Source organism: Pimephales promelas, chromosome 2 (genome assembly GCF_988280905.1).
Source record: "Pimephales promelas chromosome 2, fPimPro1.hap1.1, whole genome shotgun sequence".
NCBI lineage: Eukaryota > Metazoa > Chordata > Actinopteri > Cypriniformes > Leuciscidae > Pimephales > Pimephales promelas.
In genome coordinates, this window is record NC_142770.1 from 52,303,057 (window position 1) to 52,310,556 (window position 7,500).

Sequence of the window (7,500 nt, forward strand, 5' to 3'; positions counted from 1 at the left end):
GGCCCCGGGGGGTGGGCAACCCGGAGGCGCCCGTCACACGGAGATCCGTTACCTTGTCCGAGCGGGGCGTTTGTCCCCTCCTCGACAAAACCCCGAAGGCCCGTTTTAGGACCGTCTTGGCACCGACGGAAGCTCCGCCGCGCCCACCGATACCGTCTCGCCCCGGGCACGAAGCGCCCTCCCGGGTGACCGGCCCGGGAGGCGGGCCGTCCTGGTAAACTCTTTCGACTTCACGTTTAGGGACTCTGTCCCTTTTTTCCGGAGGGGGGCCTTTTCCTCCAGAGCGCCCTGGTTACCGCCTGCCTGCCGACCCCAGACGACGCATCCTCCCCAGGATGTCGGAAACCGATACCGAGCAACGCTTTTTTTTTTGGTCCGTCACCTTGTCCGAGCGGGGCTCTCGTCCCCTTCCTCGACAAAACCCCGAAGGCCCGTTTTAGGACCGTCTCGGCACCGACGGGTGCTCCGTTCACGCCCACCGATACCGTCTCGCCCCGGGTCCGAGGCACCCACCCAGGTCACCGGCCATGGAGACGGGCCGGCCCTGGGGAACTCTTTCGACTTCACGTTTACGGACTCTGTCCTTTTTTTCCGGAGGGGGGGCCTTTTCCTCCAGAGCGCCCTGGTGACCGCCTGCCTGCCTGCCTGCCGACCCCAGATGACGCATCCCCGCCTGGATGTCAGAAACCGATACCGAGCACCATTTTTTAGCCCGTCGCCTTGTCCGATTGGGGCGCTTGTCCCCTTCCTCGACAAAACCCCGAAGGCCCGTCTCAGGACCACCTCGGCACCGACGGGGGCTCCGCCAGGCAGACGCATTCGCTCGTGCCCGAAAACGAGGCGCTCTCCCCGGTCGCCAGCCGGGGGAGGTTCGTTAGCATTGGGAATCTCGTTCGCACGCAACAGCACGGACACTCGCCGTTTACCCAGACCGACCGTTCGACAAGCATATGCCTGGGGTGCACTTTTTCCATAAAACCAGCCCGTCTTTTCCTGGAGGTCTCGTACTTCCAGAGCTCCGACGGGGGCGCAGTCTGGATTTTATATGCCCACCCAGAGCGAGTCTGAGTGGGACTCACGACGGTCTGATCAATGGTAGGGGGTGCTCTGTGTTTTGCACCACCACACTTGCCCTCTTCCATACAGCCCCGAAGGCCCGTTTTAGGACCGTCTTCCCTCCAGGTCGAGCTCCAGGGGGTGTCGGGCGAATCTGACTCTGGCCCAGGACGGGGCCACCCTCCCTGGGCTGGCCAGGGAGGTCTGAGACCATGGAGCTTTAGAACCACACCACGTCATTGGACTTAGTCGATTTTACTCAAATTTTTTGGCACCAGAGCCGGACCCCGCCACGCGCGCCGGGCTCGTGCCCAGGAAAGACGCACCCTGCCTGGGGTGCACTTTACATAAAACCGGCCTGTCTTTTCCTGGAGGTCTCGTACTTCCAGAGCTCCGACGGGGGGGCGTAGTCTGGATTTTATATGCCCACCCAGAGCGAGTCTGAGTGGGACTCACGACGGTCTGATCAATGGTAGGGGGTGCTCTGTGTTTTGCACCACCACACTTGCCCTCTTCCATACAGCCCCGAAGGCCCGTTTTAGGACCGTCTTCCCTCCAGGTCGAGCTCCAGGGGGTGTCGGGCGAATCTGACTCTGGCCCAGGACGGGCCACCCTCCCTGGGCTGGCCAGGGAGGTCTGAGACCATGGGGCTTTGAACCCACGTCACGCCATTGGACTTAGTCGATTTTTCTCAATTTTTTTGGCACCAGAGCCGGACCCCGCCACGTGCGCCGGGCTCGTGCCCAGGAAAGATGCACCCTGCCTGGGGTGCACTTTTCAGAAAACCAGCCTGTCTTTTCCTGGAGGTCTCGTACTTCCAGAGCTCCGACGGGGCGTAGTCTGGATTTTATATGCCCACCCAGAGTGAGTCTGAGTGGGACTCACGACGGTCTGATCGCTGGTAGGGGTCCTCTGTGTTTGCCACCACCACGCTTCCCCCTCTCTCATACATCCCCGAAGGCCCGTTTTAGGACCGTCTTCGCTCCAGGCGGAGCTCCAGGGGTGGCGGGCGAATCTGAATCTGGCCCAGGACGGGCCACCCTCCCTGGGCTGGCCAGGGAGGTCTGAGGGCATGGAGCTTTGGAACCACACCACGTTATTGGACTCTGTCTATTTTTTCCCCCAAACTTTGGCACCAGAGCCGGACCACCACACCATGTGCGCTGGGCTCGTGCCCAGGAAAAGATGCACCCTGCCTGGGGTGCACTTTTCAGAAAACCAGCCTGTCTTTTCCTGGAGGTCTCGTAACTTCCAGAGCTCCAGCGCGGCGTAATCTGGATTTTTACATGCCCACCCAGAGTGACTCTGAGTGGGACTCACGACGGTCTGATCGCTGGTAGGGGGTCCTCTGTGTTTGCCACCACCACGCTTCCCCTCTCTCATACATCCCCGAAGGCCCGTTTTAGGACCGTCTTCGCTCCAGGCGGAGCTCCAGGGGTGGCGGGCGAATCTGAATCTGGCCCAGGACGGGCCACCCTCCCTGGGCTGGCCAGGGAGGTCTGAGGGCATGGAGGTTTGGAGCCACCGCACATTTTTTGTACTTTGTCGTTTTTCGAGATCTGGGCTTCAGAGTCGAGCCCAGGCTCCGTTTCAAGGTGGGCATTGGGCTTCGTTCTTGCCCAGGAGACCCGCACCCTGCCTGGGATGCACTTTTCAGAGAAACCGGGCCGCCTTTTCCTGGAGGTTCTCGTGTTTTTCAGAGCTCCACCACAGCAGAGATTGAATCCTCTTCCCCAGCCAGAGTGCACCCTCTCTGGCTTGGGTGAGTGCCTTGAGTGCCCTGGAGGTCCGAACCAACAGCACGTTTATGGACTTTGTCTATTTTTCCAAATTCGACTCCAGAGTCAAGCCGGCCAAGGGGCTCTCTGAAGGCCCCTCTCTCCCTCCCTCATCCTCTACAAGAGCCCCATGGTCCGTTTTAGGACCGTCTTCGCTCCAGGCGGAGCTCCAGGGGTGGCGGGGGAAATCTGAGTCTGGCCCAGGACGGGCCACCCTCCCTGGGCTGGCCAGGGAGGTCTGAGGGCATGGAGGTTTGGAGCCACCGCACCTTTTTGTACTTTGTCGTTTTTCGAGATCTGGGCTTCAGAGTCGAGCCCAGGCTCCGTTTCAAGGTGGGCATTGGGCTTCGTTCTTGCCCAGGAGACCCGCACCCTGCCTGGGATGCACTTTTCAGAGAAACCGGGCCGTCTTTTCCCTGGAGGTTTTCGTGTTTTTCAGAGCTCCACCACAGCAGAGATTGAATCTGCTTCCCCAGCCAGAGTGCACCCTCTCTGGCTTGGGTGAGTGGTGCCTTGAGTGGCCAGGGCCAACATCACCCACGGGCATCGGGCTTTATTCGTGCCCATGAGACCCGCACCCTGCCTGGGATGCACTTTTCAGAGAAACCGGGCCGTCTTTTCCTGGAGGTTTCGCGTTTTTCCAGAGCTCCACCACAGCAGAGATTGAATCTGCTTCCCCAGCCAGAGTGCACCCTCTCTGGCTTGGGTGAGTGCCTTGAGTGGCCAGGGCCAACATCACCCACGGGGCATCGGGCTTTATTCGTGCCCAGGAGACCCGCACCCTGCCTGGGATGCACTTTTCAGAGAAATCGGGCCGTCTTTTCCTGGAGGTTTCGCGTTTTTCCAGAGCTCCACCACAGCAGAGATTGAATCTGCTTCCCCAGCCAGAGTGCACCCTCTCTGGCTTGGGTGAGTGCCTTGAGTGGCCAGGGCCAACATCACCCACGGGCATCGGGCTTTATTCGTGCCCATGAGACCCGCACCCTGCCTGGGATGCACTTTTCAGAGAAATCGGGCCGTCTTTTCCTGGAGGTTTCGCGTTTTTCCAGAGCTCCACCACAGCAGAGATTGAATCTGCTTCCCCAGCCAGAGTGCACCCTCTCTGGCTTGGGTGAGTGCCTTGAGTGGCCAGGGCCAAAATCACCCACGGGGCATCGGGCTTTATTCGTGCCCAGGAGACCCGCACCCTGCCTGGGATGCACTTTTCAGAGAAATCGGGCCGTCTTTTCCTGGAGGTTTCGCGTTTTTCCAGAGCTCCACCACAGCAGAGATTGAATCTGCTTCCCCAGCCAGAGTGCACCCTCTCTGGCTTGGGTGAGTGCCTTGAGTGGCCAGGGCCAACATCACCCACGGGGCATCGGGCTTTATTCGTGCCCAGGAGACCCGCACCCTGCCTGGGATGCAGATCGGTTTGTGTGAGTCCTGGTTGGGTGAGCGTTACCCTTCTACATCACCCCCAAGGCCCGTTTTAGGACCGTCTCGGCTCCGGGCGGACAGCCGGGGGGCAGGGGGCGAATCTGCCTCCGGCCCGGGTCGGAGCTCCCTCCCCGGGGCCGTGCGTGGAGACCCGTCGCGCCCGGAGCTCCCGTGCAACCCCACGTTTTGGACTTGGGTTTTGGAGCGAGCGAGCGGGGTCGAACCCCGGGGGCCGAGCCGCCACGGAGTCCCCGAGCCCCGGGGACGAAGCCCCGGGAGCGAGGTCCCTCCGTGGAGGCGCGAGCCCCCAGGGCCCGGCCGCCCGCCCGGGGAGGAGAGCGCACGCTCCCCTACCCCTCAAAACCCACGTGGCTGGTTGCAGCAGACCCTGTGCACCGGAGGTTCCTCCAGGAGCGCGGGGCTGGGTGCTCTAAGCCCAAGTCATACAGGCAACCATGCCTCCCCGGGACTCCCCCTGCGAGCGGCGGCTGTTTGAAGGACGGTAACCCCACTGCACGGGGCTTCAAACGACCGTAGCTCGCCGAAGGCGGCTCCGATCGACGCCAAATTTTTATGGGCTGGAGAACGGGACGAGACCTTTCGAATGAGACCGCCCCCAGCCCCGTGGGCCCCCGGGGGCCCGAGATACGGGCCCCCAAAGCGCCCCGGAAGCGGAAAAACGCAAATATCTCGCCGAAAACTCGACGTGCCCGGCCGAGGCCGGGCTCATTCGAACCGTCTCGCCGAGCTGAACGCGTCCATATGCGTTTCGTCGTTTTTGGTCGAGTATTCGCGGAGATATCGGCCGAAAACCCTCGGCCGCGCTCTGAAATGGCGCCCGCCGATGACGTCACGATCCCGGGAGAAAATCGCCCGTATCTCCGCGACGCGAAGGCCCAGAGAGCTCAAATTTGGGTGGCGAGGTCCCACGGGGGCCCTCGCTCGAACCAGGGCGGCGGCGGGCCCCGGGGACGCCCCCTACCGGATCGCCGTTCGCCGGGACCCCCGACTTTGAACGGCTATAACTCGGGGACCCGGGCGAGTTGGACCTCGTGGGTGGGCTCTTTCGAAAGGCCCCGTCCGGCACTACGGTCGATTCGAGTTTGGGGAAGATTGGCCCAGGGGTTCGCGAGATATAAGCCAAAAAACGCCGCGCCTTTGACCGGGCCTAACTCCCTGACCCCGAGGCCCCCGGGGACGCGGGTGGCCTCTTTGGATAGGGCCCCTCGAGGCCTACGGAAGACCCGAGTTTGAAATTTTTTCGCCCGGCCGTCTTCGAGATATCGGCGAAAAACGGAATCTTCCCGTCCGGTGGGTGGGTGTGGGTGTCTCCGGGGGGCGGGGAGACTCCAGGACCCCGGGGGGGGGGCCACCTGGCCGTGCCCGAGGACGGTGCACCTCCCTGGGTGTGCCGTCAGAGCCTCCGGGGCCCCGGAAGTCCCCGCCCGCTGCACGTTTTCGGACTTTGAGGGATTTTCGGGCCCGGAAAAGGGCCCCGAATTCGAACGCACGTAGCTCGGGGACCCGGGGGCCCAGAGACACCGGACTCGGGTCAAGTGTGGCGTCCCGGCGGGCCCCTCGCAAAGAGCCCGCCCCCGAGCTCCGGGGCCCCCGGGTCCCGGAGAAAAGGGGCCCGACGTGTCGGGGGGGCGCCCGGGAAGGAAAGGTCCCAGGGGCCCGGGGGAGGCGGGTTCCGAGAGGGCCCGTGGGGAGCCCCCGACACCCGAAAGGGCGAGCCGCTGGGACCTCCCCTCTCCGAGATACGGGCCGTTTTCTCCGAAAGTCGCCCGCGCGTAACGGGGCCCATCTCGGGACCGGGAGGTCCCAGCGGCTCGCGGCGGCGGGTGCGGGGCCCGCTCTCGGGGACCTTGCTCCTCCCGCCGTCCCGAGCCACGGGGACCTTCCGGTCCCGAGATACGGCCACTTCCTGTCCAGCTTTGACCGGGTGTAACTCGAAAAGTAAGCCGAGTTGGGGCTCCACACTCGGGGCTATTGGGGGCCTCTGGGAGGGCCCCACACGCCGGGTGTATGGGGCCCCAACTCGGCTTGGTTCCGGAGATATGGCCCTTTAAAGTTTCAACTTTGACCGGCTGTAACTCGAAAAGTGAGCCGAGTTGGGGCTCCACACTCGGGGGTATTGGGGGCCTCTAGGAGGGCCCCCCACGCCGGGTGTATGGGGCCCCAACTCGGCTTGGTTCCGGAGATATGGCCCTTTAAAGTTTCAACTTTGACCGGCTGTAACTCGAAAAGTGAGCCGAGTTGGGGCTCCACACTCGGGGGTATTGGGGGCCTCTAGGAGGGCCCCCCACGCCGGGTGTATGGGGCCCCAACTCGGCTTGGTTCCGGAGATATGGCCCTTTAAAGTTTCAACTTTGACCGGCTGTAACTCGAAAAGTAAGCCGAGTTGGGGCTCCACACTCGGGGGTATTGGGGGCCTCTAGGAGGGCCCCCCACGCCGGGTGTATGGGGCCCCAACTCGGCTTGGTTCCGGAGATATGGCCCTTTAAAGTTTCAACTTTGACCGGCTGTAACTCGAAAAGTAAGCCGAGTTGGGGCTCCACACTCGGGGGTATTGGGGGCCTCTAGGAGGGCCCCCCACGCCGGGTGTATGGGGCCCCAACTCGGCTTGGTTCCGGAGATATGGCCCTTTAAAGTTTCAACTTTGACCGGCTGTAACTCGAAAAGTAAGCCGAGTTGGGGCTCCACACTCGGGGGTATTGGGGGCCTCTAGGAGGGCCCCCCACGCCGGGTGTATGGGGCCCCAACTCGGCTTGGTTCCGGAGATATGCCCGTTTGAAGTTGCAACTTCTACCCAGTCTAATAATCCCAAAATAATAATTAAATAAAAAAAAAAATAATAATAAAAATAAAAATAAGCCGAGTTGGGGCTCCACACTCTGGGCCTGGGGGGCACCACTAGGAGATCCCCCTGTGCCCAGAGCGTGGAGCCCCGAATCGGCTTTCCACACCACTCACACCGGTTTCTGACTACCTTAAGAGAGTCATTGTTAGTCGCGCAGTTTACCCGACTCTGGGAACCGGGGCTTTGGGCTTGGGGGAGACCCACCGCTCGCCCCCTAACACGTCGGGGGGGACCAGGGGGCACCCGCCTGGACCCCCTCAGCCCCACTTCGGAGAACCAGAACGCTGGCCAGGGACCCCCACGGCGGTTGAAGTTTGAACTTCTACCCGGTGCATCCCGAAAAATTGAAAAAATAAAATAAAATAAGATAATAATAATAATAATAAT